The sequence below is a fragment of the Bactrocera neohumeralis genome, chromosome 4 (genome assembly GCF_024586455.1).
Source record: "Bactrocera neohumeralis isolate Rockhampton chromosome 4, APGP_CSIRO_Bneo_wtdbg2-racon-allhic-juicebox.fasta_v2, whole genome shotgun sequence".
Lineage (NCBI taxonomy): Eukaryota > Metazoa > Arthropoda > Insecta > Diptera > Tephritidae > Bactrocera > Bactrocera neohumeralis.
The window spans coordinates 77,302,293-77,315,558 of NC_065921.1; the positions used below are offsets into that span (position 1 = coordinate 77,302,293).

At 32.5% G+C, this 13,266-nt stretch overlaps 1 protein-coding gene across 5 annotated transcripts in view; it reads right to left on the minus strand.

Annotated features, from left to right (window-relative positions):
• LOC126756146 (putative polypeptide N-acetylgalactosaminyltransferase 9) overlaps nucleotides 1-13,266 on the minus strand; it is a 524,546-nt gene that overhangs the window by 213,254 nt on the left and 298,026 nt on the right. The gene's annotated exons all lie outside the window — the stretch shown is intronic.

Consider the following 13,266-nt stretch of genomic DNA (forward strand, 5'->3'; position numbering starts at 1 on the left):
TATAAAAAAGTAAAGAAATGTGCTGTTGCTGAGAAAATGTAGTTGAGGGTGCAATGCTATGCAAGCAGATAAAGCTAAAAAAATGTTATGGATTACCGATATCTTAAAGGAGCTATTGTTTCGGAATTATCATAAATATTTAATATGGTGGTTAAGAAAAGTAAAAAATAAAAAAAATATATAAATAAAAAAATTGGGGTTGCCACCTGATTTAATTTTTTATACAAAATAAGTTGACAGCTTGAAATACCAAATATTTTTAAATGCGTGAGTTACGTAATAGTAAATTACAATTCGCAAACAATTTTGGAGTTGCCACCTGATTTAATTTTTAATTCAAAATAACTTGAAAGCCTGAAATATCAAAATACTTTTAAATGCTTGAGTTACGTTATATCAAATTATAAAAAAAAAATCGAGTTGCCACATGATTTCATTTTTAATACTAAATAAAAACTTGGAAAACTTGAAATACCAAATAATTTTAAATGTCTAAGTTATGTTATGTGTACAAAAACGAAAGTGTTTTAAAGTTGCCACGTTATTTAAATTTTTTTGAAGTGTAAATAACCTAAAAGCGAGTCTGAGGTTGAACCCAGAGAAAACGGATCTGCTTGTGTTCACAATTCATCTAAGGAGTTTCCCTTCGATAAGTGGGACACTACACTCTCTCAAGCACCGCACCAAGTACAATGGGCTAGTTTCGGACAGCAAACTGCTGTGGAAGCACAACGTGGACGCAAGAGTGAAGAAAGACAGCAATGCTTTATATGCGTGTAGGCAGATGCTCGACACAACCTGGGGGTTCTCTCCCTCTCTCATGCACTGGTACTACACAGTTATTGTTAGACCAATTTTGCGTTACGTTGCAGTATGTATGCTGGACAGGCTTATGGAAATCAACCTATCGGAAGCCAATGGAAAGGGTTCAGAGGCTCGCTGCGCTGTGCATAACGGGAGCTTTAACAACTCCAACGGGGGGTCTTGAACTAGTACTAAAACTGCTGTCTATAGACCTCTTCACTGTAAACTGCGCAACAAAATCGGCGGGACGACTATTGGTTGTAGGAGAATTTACATATAGAACCCTCGGACATAGCTCGGTGGGGAATGGCGGTTGGGCAAACAGCGACCACACGACCCCACTTTTCAGCTGGGACAGAAGGATCAAAGCAAGAAGGGAATCCAGGCATAAGGAAGCCTTTTAAGTTGCCGGAGCACTGCAGTATATTTCAAGCTGAGGTCTTTGCTATTGCGAAAGCAGCGAAGCTGGCCTCTAATGCAACTTCAGGCAATTTTTATTATACGAGCTACCTGGGTGCAATACCGCAAAAGTAATTGTGCAAAACGGTAGATCGAAAGTACACCAAATTCCCATTTGCACTCTATAGAAGAGACTGTAGGCATGATCGGCAGTCTAACTGGTCACTGTCTGGTGGCGGTACACGTCCGGAACCAAATTTAAAAATAATAAAAAAAATCTCTAAATTTCATCCTTTGTTTCAAAACGGTTTCAAAGATGGTAATATGTTCTGCTTACAAAAAAAATTCTTAACAAATATCTTAGTGGCTTGACAAATGCTAAGTTTTTCGATCTATCTATCTATGTTTCAAGCAGTTGTTAAGTCCGTGAGCTTGTTTTTTACAAAAATCTACATAAACTAGTTCCACGACGCCAAATCCAAGATCTATCAAGTTCCAGTCGTTTTATAAATAGATTACAAGATCGATCGATTGTGATGTATCATTGAAGTCCACCACTCGATTTTGCAGCGACAAAACTTTAATATTTCGAATGATAAAGGCGTTAATGATACCGCTACAAGAATTTCTAACATCCCTGAGAAGGGCAATCGATTTTCAACGATTCTATACTCACTATCCAAAACCCTACCTGCATCTACTTTTCATATTAATATAATTGATGTATAACTTTTCCTGCTTTCCTAAAATAAACTACCATAAGTATATTCACAACACCATTAACACTTCGAAATTCGCTACACTCCTAAAAATAGACTACAACTAGACACCACAGTCCTCCAACGAGCACCGCGTTGTGTCATTCATTACGACCAGGAAGCAATTGTGCCGTAGCCAATGATGCAATTAAGAAAAATCACAAACAAATAAATAAGCTAAAATGAGAAATAACCATAGAAGCATACTCATAAACACAAACACACACAGCCACACATACAAACAAAAAGAGACGGCAGCAAGCGGCGTGCTTCACGCTACAGTTGTTGTTGTTGTATGAAAAATGTAGCATTTGCTGACTGCATGCACCTTATTGAGCCAGTGCAGATCTAAAAACAAGACGAGGTGCAAAGCAAAAGGTACGACACGGACACACACACACACACACACAGGTGAACATGCCATGGCAGTGACAGTGGCTGCCAAAACAAGGAACCTGTTTTGGAGAATTATTTATGAGTGTGATGGCATGCCAACAAATACAAACAGCAGAAGGAAGAAGTTGAATGTAACAACAAAAACAACAACAACGAGGAGAACAGTAGTTGCAGTGCTGACAAGAATTCAATGAACTCGGTGGCGTTGGAGCTGAGAACTGAATTTGTTTTCGGGCCGCAAGCGTCGAAAGGTGAGCGTGTGCAGGCTACTGCATACATATACATACATACATACAAATACACGCTTGTAGGGGCGTATGTTAATTTTCGCATACTCAGATATGTATGTATGTATTTGCATGTTGATTGTCGAGGAGGCGGTAATGTGGCAAGGTGGCGTTGCATGCAACAAGGCTGCATACGCAAGCAGAAGGTGTTGCACTGAGCTTAACAAGCAAAAATAAAAGTTAAAAAATCGATTGCAATAACAGCGGAAAGAAAAAATTCGATTTCGAAGCATATGCAAACTTTTTTCTGCGCCTTGTTGGGCATGGCAAGGCGGCGTTCAATGAAATATGGCAGCCTGCAAGAAAAATGTAAAAAAATTAAAACACAGAAACAAAGAAAGAACAATTTTCTGTTGTGCCAAGAAGAAGGTCAAAGTTTCGAGGCAGCGAAAATGCAAAGTGACAGTTTGCTGAAAGAATTCTCTAGGCCTAGCGGCTCAAGCAGATGCCGAAGCCTTGCGGAAATTGTGTTGTCCCTTAGTTACGTTGAAAGCTGTGTAACATAAGAAAGGCTTGAAAATTTTGAAGTGAGGGAGTGCTGTTTGGCAAGTCTAGCGCTGAAATGAACTTTTTAAGGTTATGTATGGTTTCTAATTTCCTTAGATCTCGATTCACAGTTGGCGGTAAGTCTTTGCTGTCACTTTATTAATATATGCTAGAAAGTGAAATACATATTTATCATAAGTTCTGCACACACCCTGTGGTCTATACCTGCTGTACTCACTCCGCCAAGCTTTGCAGAGTGTCGAATGGTACATACAACAAGTGGTGTAAATCAAATAGCAGTAAAGAAAACCATTTTACCGTTTGTTTTGGCTCCGCTTAATATATATTGTACCTTTCTATACACATATTTGTCGCATCAACAGGTCGTTAATCATGATAATTAATTGAATAAAATTGTATAAATAACATTTGGACTCAGTTTTACTTAGCACTCAAAAATAATTAGTGTTGACTATTAAAAACTTAAAAGTGATAAATAAATAATAAATACATATGAAGTAAATAATACAATAATCATTATTTCTTGAAAAATATTCGATGTAATCAAAAAATAATTTAATTACTTTTCAATTACTTTTTGATTACTTTCCATAAAAAATAAATCCATATGAAGTAGAAACTACAATTATCATTATATATTGATAATTAACCGATGTAATCAAAAAGTAATTCAAAATTAATTACAAAAGTAATTTAATTACTTTTCGATTACTTTCACTATAAACTAAATCCATATGGACCACAAGTTGAAATGTTCATAATTTTTTGATAATTATCGATATAGTCAAAAAATAATTGAATTGCATTTCGATTACTTCAAAAAAAAAAAAACAGAAATACATATGTACATACATATATAATATAATAATCATTATTTCTTGATGATTAACCAATGTAATCAAATAATAATATAATTACATTTCGATTATTTTTAATAAAAAATATATCAGTAGGAAGTACACAATGAAATAATCATTATTTCCTGATAATTAAGCAATGTAATCAAAAATAATTTAATTACATTTTAATTACTTTCCATAAAAAATAAATTCTTATGAAGCACCTATTGAAATATACATTATTTCTTGATCCATTATTCAAAGTAATCAAAAAAAATTTAACTACATTTTGATTACTTTTCATTTAAAAAATACGTATGAAGCACATATTAAATTAAATGTTGTTATAGATAATACTCCGATGTAATCAGAAATTAATTTAGTCACATTTCGATTACTTGTAAAAAAAAGAAACATATACATACATAAAATAATAATCATTAGTTCTTGTTAATTATCTGATGTAAACAAAAAATAATTTAATTACTTTACGTTGACTTTCACTAAAAATTAATTCAATGAAAGCACATAATATAGTAATTGTTATTTCTTGATAATTATACGATGTAATCAAAAAATAATTTAATTACTTTACATTACAATATGAGGCGCATAGTATGGTAATAATTATTTCTTGGTAATCAACTAATGTAATCAAAATTACTTTGACTAAAAATCAATTCTATAAAAAGCAAATAATATAGTAATCATAATTTCTTGATAATCAACCAATGTAAGAAAAAGTAGTTTAATTACTTTTAAATAAATTCATATGAAGCATCATATAGTAATAATTATTAGTAATCAACAAATGTAATCAAAAAATAGTTTAATAACTTTTCGATTACTTTACTAAAAAACTAAAACTATATGAAGCACATTAAATAATAATCATAATTTCTTGTTAATTATTTAATTGTAAAAAATAATGTAATTACATTTCGATTATTTGCAACAAAAGTAAAATAATATTAATTACATAATATAAGTCATTATTTCTTGTTAATTATTCGTTGTAATCAAAAAATAATTTAATTAATTTTCGATTACTTCTACTAAAAATATAGATTTATGAAGCACATAATGAAATAAACATGATTTCTTGATAATTAAGCGATGTAATCAAAATGTAATTCACTTATATTTCGACTTTTTTCAATAAAAAAATAAATAAATATGAAGTACATAATGAATTAAACATTATTTTTTGCTAATTAACAAATGTAATCAAAAAGTAATTTAATTACATTGCAATTACTTTTTTTTGTAATTGTAATTATTTTAATTTTTTTCAATAATTTTACAAATACTTGTTAAGAAAAATTATTTTGATATTAAAGAATTTATAAAAACAAGCCTATATTTTATCTATAATTTAACCTATTTCTTCGGAGCGCTTTGAGTAAATGAGAATAATGGTAGTGAATATTTAAAAGGTTTCTTTAATAAAATTAATCTTACAGACACTTAGCTTATATGCAATTAAATAAAAATTTTCTAAAACTGATTTAAGATGTTTTGTTTATTTATTTCCGTATCTGTCACTGAAATACAGTACCTACTTAATTTTATTCAGAACGTTAATGTAAACAAAAATATTTTTACTAGCATATTAAACCACTTAACAGTTGTTGAACAAATCTTTTTGTCAGAGGAGAAAGAAATAAAAGTTTCTTGTAAATGTGCTGCAGATATTAAAGCATTATTATAAGCTTTTTCGCTTATTTTTATTTAAAAAAAGTAAAAGAACGTATATTCTATAATTTTTTTTTTTAATTTTAAGCTTAGTCTGAAAAAACAGCATTCAATTTAGGAAACAGCTGAACATGTGACTCTAATTGCTGCGTTCAAGAGCAATAGAAATCACCTTGAACTTTCGTCTGTACAATACCACAACAAATACCACCGAACTTGAGACATATGTGACCTTGAAATAGTTTATATAACGGTAATATAACAGCCATACATTTCAGGAGAGTTAGTGTTTACATATCTAAGCGTGTACATGCTTCCATTTATACCACGTTTTCTTAGATTTTCAGCTGAATAAATATTAAAGTGTCTGTGGTAGACGTCAATTGACGTAAAATAAGTTTTTTTTTAGTAAAAGTTTGGCTACTAACTATAAAATTCAAAGAGCAGACTTAACCACCCTTCATATTTATACTGATAATTGTCGCCCACCATTGTAGCGAAAATAAACAACATTGCTACAGAGAATACCATAAAAATACCCAAAATCCAACAAAAATTGTTTTAAAATGATTTCTCAACTTTTTTTATAGAAAACCAAATTTTATGGAAAATTCGTGTAGCAACAGCTTTATTTCCGAGACACCACTTAATTTCGCGAATTATTATTCCGTTTCAACCTTTACACTTTTCACTACTTTTATTTCAACTTCTTTTCATTTTTACGAGCGTAAAGTGCCTAACACATGTGGTGGCATGCCGCAAGGCAACCACACACACGCAATCATATATGGTTGGCCTCACGAGCAAACCGCACGCCGCCGACGTCACGCAGCAGCCGCCAGCACTAAAAGCGGCTCACGCGTGCAACTTTACTACGCCAGTGTTGCTTGCCTTGCCTTTTCTGGTTCTATGCGCTGGCATTATATGCCTGGTATTCGCAGCGCACACGCTTCACGCTCGTAAAACTCCGAAGAAATTATGCAATAAAAACATATGAACTCTTAAAGTGGAAAAACGCAGAAAACTAATAAAGCCCGTAGGTAAAAAATGTTATTGGACTTGTTGCTGCTGTTTTTTTATACGCGCGTATATGTTCTATGCAATTTTTTTAATTTACCATTTTGCTTCCAGTTGACTTTAGGCATTCAGCTGACGAAATGTCATGTAACAATACACATACTTACCAAATTATGTAAGTAGCGCAAACTATTGCTTGTGTAAACTATAGAGATGCTTTGGATAGTAATTTTTGTCAAATTTCGTGAAGATACCTTGTTAAACGAAGAAGCTTTCCATACAAGGACTCCATTTTGATCACTCAGTTTGTATGGCAGCTATATGCTATAGTTATCCGATATCGGCGGCTCCGACTTATGAGCAGCTGCATGGGGAGAAAATTATATCTGAAAAATTTCAGATCGATATCTCAAAAACTGAGGGACCGGACAGAAGGTCCGAAGGAGACACGGAGAGACAACAAAATTTGCTGAGTTTTTCGCGAGTAACGGCCGACGACGGTTGTTGTTGTTGTTGTAGCAGCAGAATCCGTTCGAGTTGTCAGTCTTTGACCCGATAAAAAATCCGGGTTCGTTCCAATTACGTATACCCGACTGTAGTGCAAACAGCCTCGACGACGGCCCAAGGGGCTTAAAAGCACACATATAGATGAAGACAATCCGTTGATCAGCTTTTCGCAAAAATATTTGGTTCCAATTGGTCTAGAGGAAGGGACACCTTTTCCATCTATGTCCGGTTCGATAGAGGTTTTAGCCGTGCTTTAGATCAGGCACCCGGTCACAGTGTGACTCCACACTGAACTGACTTTTCAATTATACCTGCCTTTAGGTTTAAACCACAGCCACCACGAATCTTCTCAGAGGGCCAAATCCAATGAGCAGATTGGAGCGAACTCCAAGGGCTAACTTCTGCCCGTGGTACCAGATTTGAGTCTCCGATCAGACCTTGTGACCAGTTAAGCACCCATCAAAATTTGTTACTGGTGACATGTGTAGTTTGAACTTCCCCCACTTTGAGAACCAGCATTCATTATTGGATAATATGCGACCGAATAGACCACGTCCAGCACGCAGTGAAGAAAATATGGCAGCTGAGAGTGTACACGAAGACTGTAGAAAGTCGATTCCGGTCCGTTCGCAGCAACTCGGACTGACTTATGGAACGACTAGACGCATTTTACGTCGAAATCTTAAACTGAAAGCGTACAATAAAGAGCTTTTGCAAGAACTGAAGCCGCTCCTTCCGACCTTCCCAAACGACATCGCTTCGCTCTATGGGCTCTTGAAAAGTTCCAAGAATAGCCGACGTTTTCGAGCCAAATTTTATTCAGCGACGAACTGACTTAATGGAAATGTTTGTAAACAAGCAAAATTTGGGCAATTGGGACGAAGAGCAACCTGAAGAGATTCAAGAGCTGACATTTCATTCAGAAAAAACAACGTTTTGGTGTGGTTTGTAGGCCGGTAGAATTATCGGTCCATATTTCTTCAGAAATGATGCCGGTGAGAACGTAACCATTAATGGCGACCCTTACCGCGCCATGATAACCGACTATTTGACGTCTGAAATTGAAGCTCGTGATCTCGGCGACATTTGGTTTCTACAAGATGGCACCATTTCCCACACATCGCATCAGTCAATGGGTTTATGGAGAGAACACAGAGGTGAGCAAATAATATCACGTTTTTTGGCGGTCGTTTGGCCATCAAGATCGTGTGATATCACACCGTTAGACTTTTGCCTGTGGAGATATGTATGTATAGTCTAAGAACAATCCCGCTTCGATTCAGGCCTTGGAACAAAACAACCGCATATCATTCGCCAGTTACCAGTCGAAATGTTCGAACTCGCCATTGGAAATCTGAGACGTAGCCGCTGCCAACATTTGAAAGAGCTAATTTTCAAAAAATAACTTCCAAAGAATGTTCTTTCGAATGGTAATAAACATTCTCCATTAAATTTAAAGTCTATGTGCTTTTTCTTTAAAAATGTAGGGAACCCTGATATGGATCACCCTTTATATATCTATAGTCTATGTGAATAAATTTCTATATACCGCCGATATGGGCACCTGAAAAAATATCCTCCCGCCCTAAAATCAACGAAATGCAGCCTCAACGCAAAGCCAATGCCCCCCAACGTATTGAGCGTGCTTTGCATAGCCAATTTACAACTACTAATAATACAAAACAACAACAATAACAAATTCCAAAAAAAGAGCTAACAATAAATTCTTATTACACGCACATTTTGGGCGCAATCGCTTTTGGGGAGACTCGGCAGCGCGGAAAGTAAATATAACAACAACAAAAATATTACAACAACAAGCAACAATAGAAATTGATTATTTATTTACGCCAATTGCATACCAAGAACTAATTTGCACATGAGCAAATAAGTAGATATTTATATTGTACATGTGTATGCATGTACATATATACATATGTATGTACGCAGCAGTGAGACAGCGTTGGTATGTCTGCTAGTATATACTTATGTACACAATGTGGCATCATTAAATGGTTGAATTGAAATTACGCGAAGTTTTCTACTTTTTACTTGTTTAATTTTTTTATTATTTTTTTTACGTTTTTTTTATGACTTTTTTTTAATATTTTGTTTATTTTTTTATTGTTTTGCATTTTTGATTTTTTTTATTATTTTTTATTTTGTACTTTTTATTTTTTTAATTTTTTATTTTTTTAATTTTTTTAAATTTTATTTGCGCGAATTTGTTCGGCTTTTATTACACTTTTGTACACAAATGTATATGTTTGTATGTATGTATGAGCAAATAAATAAATAAATAGTTACATACTTATAATATATGTATGTATAAACAAGAGATCATTGACTCTGGCTCGCGGTGAAACAAATATTCAGCCTTTTGTGTCTATGCGTCTTTGCAAATATGTGTGTATGTATGTAACGTATGTGCTTTTACTGCCACTGGCAGGTGCTGCTGTGAAAAACTTTTTCAATGACTACACAATTTTGCAAAGGTCGGCACATACATACTTATGCATTCACTAGTTTTATACAGTTTTCTGTACATACATACATATGTACATATATAAATATACACACCCAGAAATAGATACCCATAATAATTAAAAATTTCCCTCACGGCAATTTGCAAATAAACAAGACTATGAGCTCTTAAACTCAAATACATTTGTGATTGTTTTCAATTCAGCCAAAACAAAGAAACAACCATTAGCTCTAGAAAGCGGAACGAAGTGACAAGTACCAGATTTTGAAGAATTTATTTAGAATTCTTTTAATGACCTAAATTTCACAAGTGATTTGGAGGGAAATACTGGCATGCATATAGAATACATACAGATTTTTCAAGAATTCCTTCGTTAAAACCACATAAATTAAAGAAATAAAAATACTTATAAAAATTAATAAAAAAAATATTAAATTTTTTTAAAGAACAATGTAAAAAAAATTATTAAATAAAGAAATATTTTAATTTTTTTTAAAGGAAATTATATAAAAAAAAAATTATTACAAATAAAGAAATATTTTTTTTTTTTTTAAAGGAAATTATAATTAAAAAAATAATTAAATAAAGAAATATTTTAAATTTTTTTAAAGAAAAATATAAAAAAATAAAAAAAAATATTTTAATAAGAAAGTGTTAAAAACCAATGTCATGAAATATTTTGCGATAAAAAACGATTACAAAAATTGTAAAAAATCTAAAAATTATTAAAACAAATCATTAAAATTAAAACAAAAAAATTATAAAAATTATTTTAAAAAATCATTAAAAAAAATATATAAAAAAAATATTAAAATTAAAAACAAAAAAATACTAAAAGTTTTTATAAAGAAAGTTATAAAAACTAAAAAAACTATTCAAAATATTAAAAAACTTTATAAAAAAAATAAAAGTAAAAATTATTAAAAAATTGTATACCTTTATTTTGAAAAAAAATTGCTTTATCAAAACGATTACGACATTCTGGTTACATAAGTTATCGTTATAGAGGTCCAACTTCGTTACGATTGAAAGATTCTAAGAATAAAGAATTAAGGCCAATCGCTTGGATTCAATATGGAGGGGATATGTAACATATAATGTGTGTATATGTATATGTATATGTACATATGAACATATATTTAAGAATTAATTTTTTACATATTCAAAGAAAAGTTTTTTGAAAAAATTTTGCTTTTGTCGTCAATACTGCATTGCTTATCACATTTTATAAATATTTTCTTCGAAAAAATAAAAAAAAACAATTAATTTCTTAAAAAAAAATTAAAAAAGGTGGCAACATTTTTCAAATATATCGGCGACTAACAGATTTATTTCAAATTTAACACTTTATGTTTGTTCCAATTAAAATTTTTAACAGATGGCAACTCTCTGCAAAATTTATTCTCAACAGAAAGGCATGTTTAGCCTTAAAACTCTTCCAAATACTTTCTGTTCATGGCCGATATTGTATTACGAAGTCCACTTTATAAATCTGTTCTATAAAATTTGAAAATATGTACATAGGTGGCAACATTTTTTGGAAAAATATCGGCGACGGTAATCTTACTTAAAACTTTCACACTTTATTTTCTTCTCATTAAAAATTTTAATAAGTGGCAACTCTCTTAAATTTTTTTTTTTGTTAAAACTATACACTTTATTTATTATAGTAGTGCATGTAAATACGTACATATGTACATATTTACATATGTATCATAATTAATTTATTTTTACAAATTCAAACAAAAACGATTTGAAAATATTTTGCTTTTTAAAAAATACTGTATTACTTATCACATTTTATAAATATTTAAAAAAAAAAATAAAAAAAAAATTAATTTCTTAAAAAATATGAAAATAGGTGGCAACATTTTTCAAAACCATATCGACGACGAAAATCTTTCTTAAAACTATACACTTAATTTTTATTCTAAATAAAATTGTTAACAGGTGGCAACTCTCTGCAAAATTTATTCTCAACAGAAAGGCATGTTTAGCCTTAAAACTCTTCCAAATACTTTCTGTTTGTGGCCAATATTATATTACTAAGCACATTTTATAAATTTCTTCCAAAAATTTTAAAACAGATGGCAACATTTTTCGAAAAAATATCGACGACGGAAATCTTTCTTAAAAATGTAACACATTTTTTGTTTTAATTAAAATTTTTAATAGGTGTCAACTCTTCGAAAAATTTATTCTCAAAATACATATGTACATATGTATGTATGTCGATTTCGATGCTATAGCTCGTCTATAAAAGCCACAGCAGCGGTGTTAATTCCTACTCCTCTCTCTTGACTATTCGTGACCTTACCATTCAAATTAGTTAACGATGATCTAAGCCAAGATCGATTAAGAAGATCATAGTTTTCCTTCGGAGCTTGGATCAGTAGTCCTCCAAGATTTCACAGAAAGTTTGAAGCATATCTTTGTGGATACAAATTAATGTCTGAATTGAGGCCCTGTGGTCTATCTACACACTATGGGAACGTATATATGTATGTACAATAGTTTGGCTGCTTTTTGGAAACGGGTCTATTCTATAGATTTCTCTAAAGCTGTCATATAGTTTTGCGGCAAAATAAAACAGCTACATCGAGAAGTTTAACGTAATTGGGAGCCTACAAATACAGAAGAAGTTTATCAATTATCGAAAAATCGACTAAATCACGCAGTTTGAAAACCGTTGGCAATGTTGGAATGGCTTGACTCAAGCAAGTAGAGTTCAGCTGTCTTCTTATTATGTCTTTTCGGTAGACCTAGTTCTAAGTGTGACTACAAATATTTGTGCGGACGTAAACCATGGTAGTTTCTTTTCTTAAATGTATATACATATTTCGAATTCTCCCCTACCACCTGCCCGCCTTGCTTGCTAGCAATGGAAATCAAATGAAATCCGAGTATTTATAGCGAACGCTAAGCAACTTGAAGCCAACACGTTCGTAGACGACGAGAACTTTCACCAGATTACAATTAAAATAATCTAGTTTTCGATTAGGCATGCCGCAGCAGCAAAGAAGCGCAACCAGAAAGTGCGCATATAATTTACACTTAATGAACGGCTGAGCGGCCAAGCGCGCAGGCGTACAGGCGTCGCTGAATTGAAGGTGCGCAGCAAGACCGCAGCTGGTTGACCGGTTTGCAAGAAGACACCAAAGAAAGGCAATAATAACAAATCACAACGCAGTCAGCACAGAGTATATGAATGCAGGAAGACATGGAGCGGCGTGAGACAGGCGTAGCAAGTGTGTATGTGTGCAGAGTGAAGAAGAAGACGCGCATGAAATGACCAACTGCAATGAATTATCGCGCACATCAAAGACATGAAGTGACTTTCGCGGCGGTTGAACGAGTTTTTGTTGTAATTTTTTCTTCGGCGAGTTGTTTTTTTTTTTTGCTTTTAATTTCTTAATTACAAAGATTGTTAGTTGAAAGATGATGGCAGCGTTGTCGGTTTGCTGCATTTGTGGAAAAATTAATAACTGCGCAGCGTAGAGAAGACAACAATTAATTATGGCAGCAGATAACAGACAAAAAACAAAAATAAACACCAAATCGAAAATTGAAAA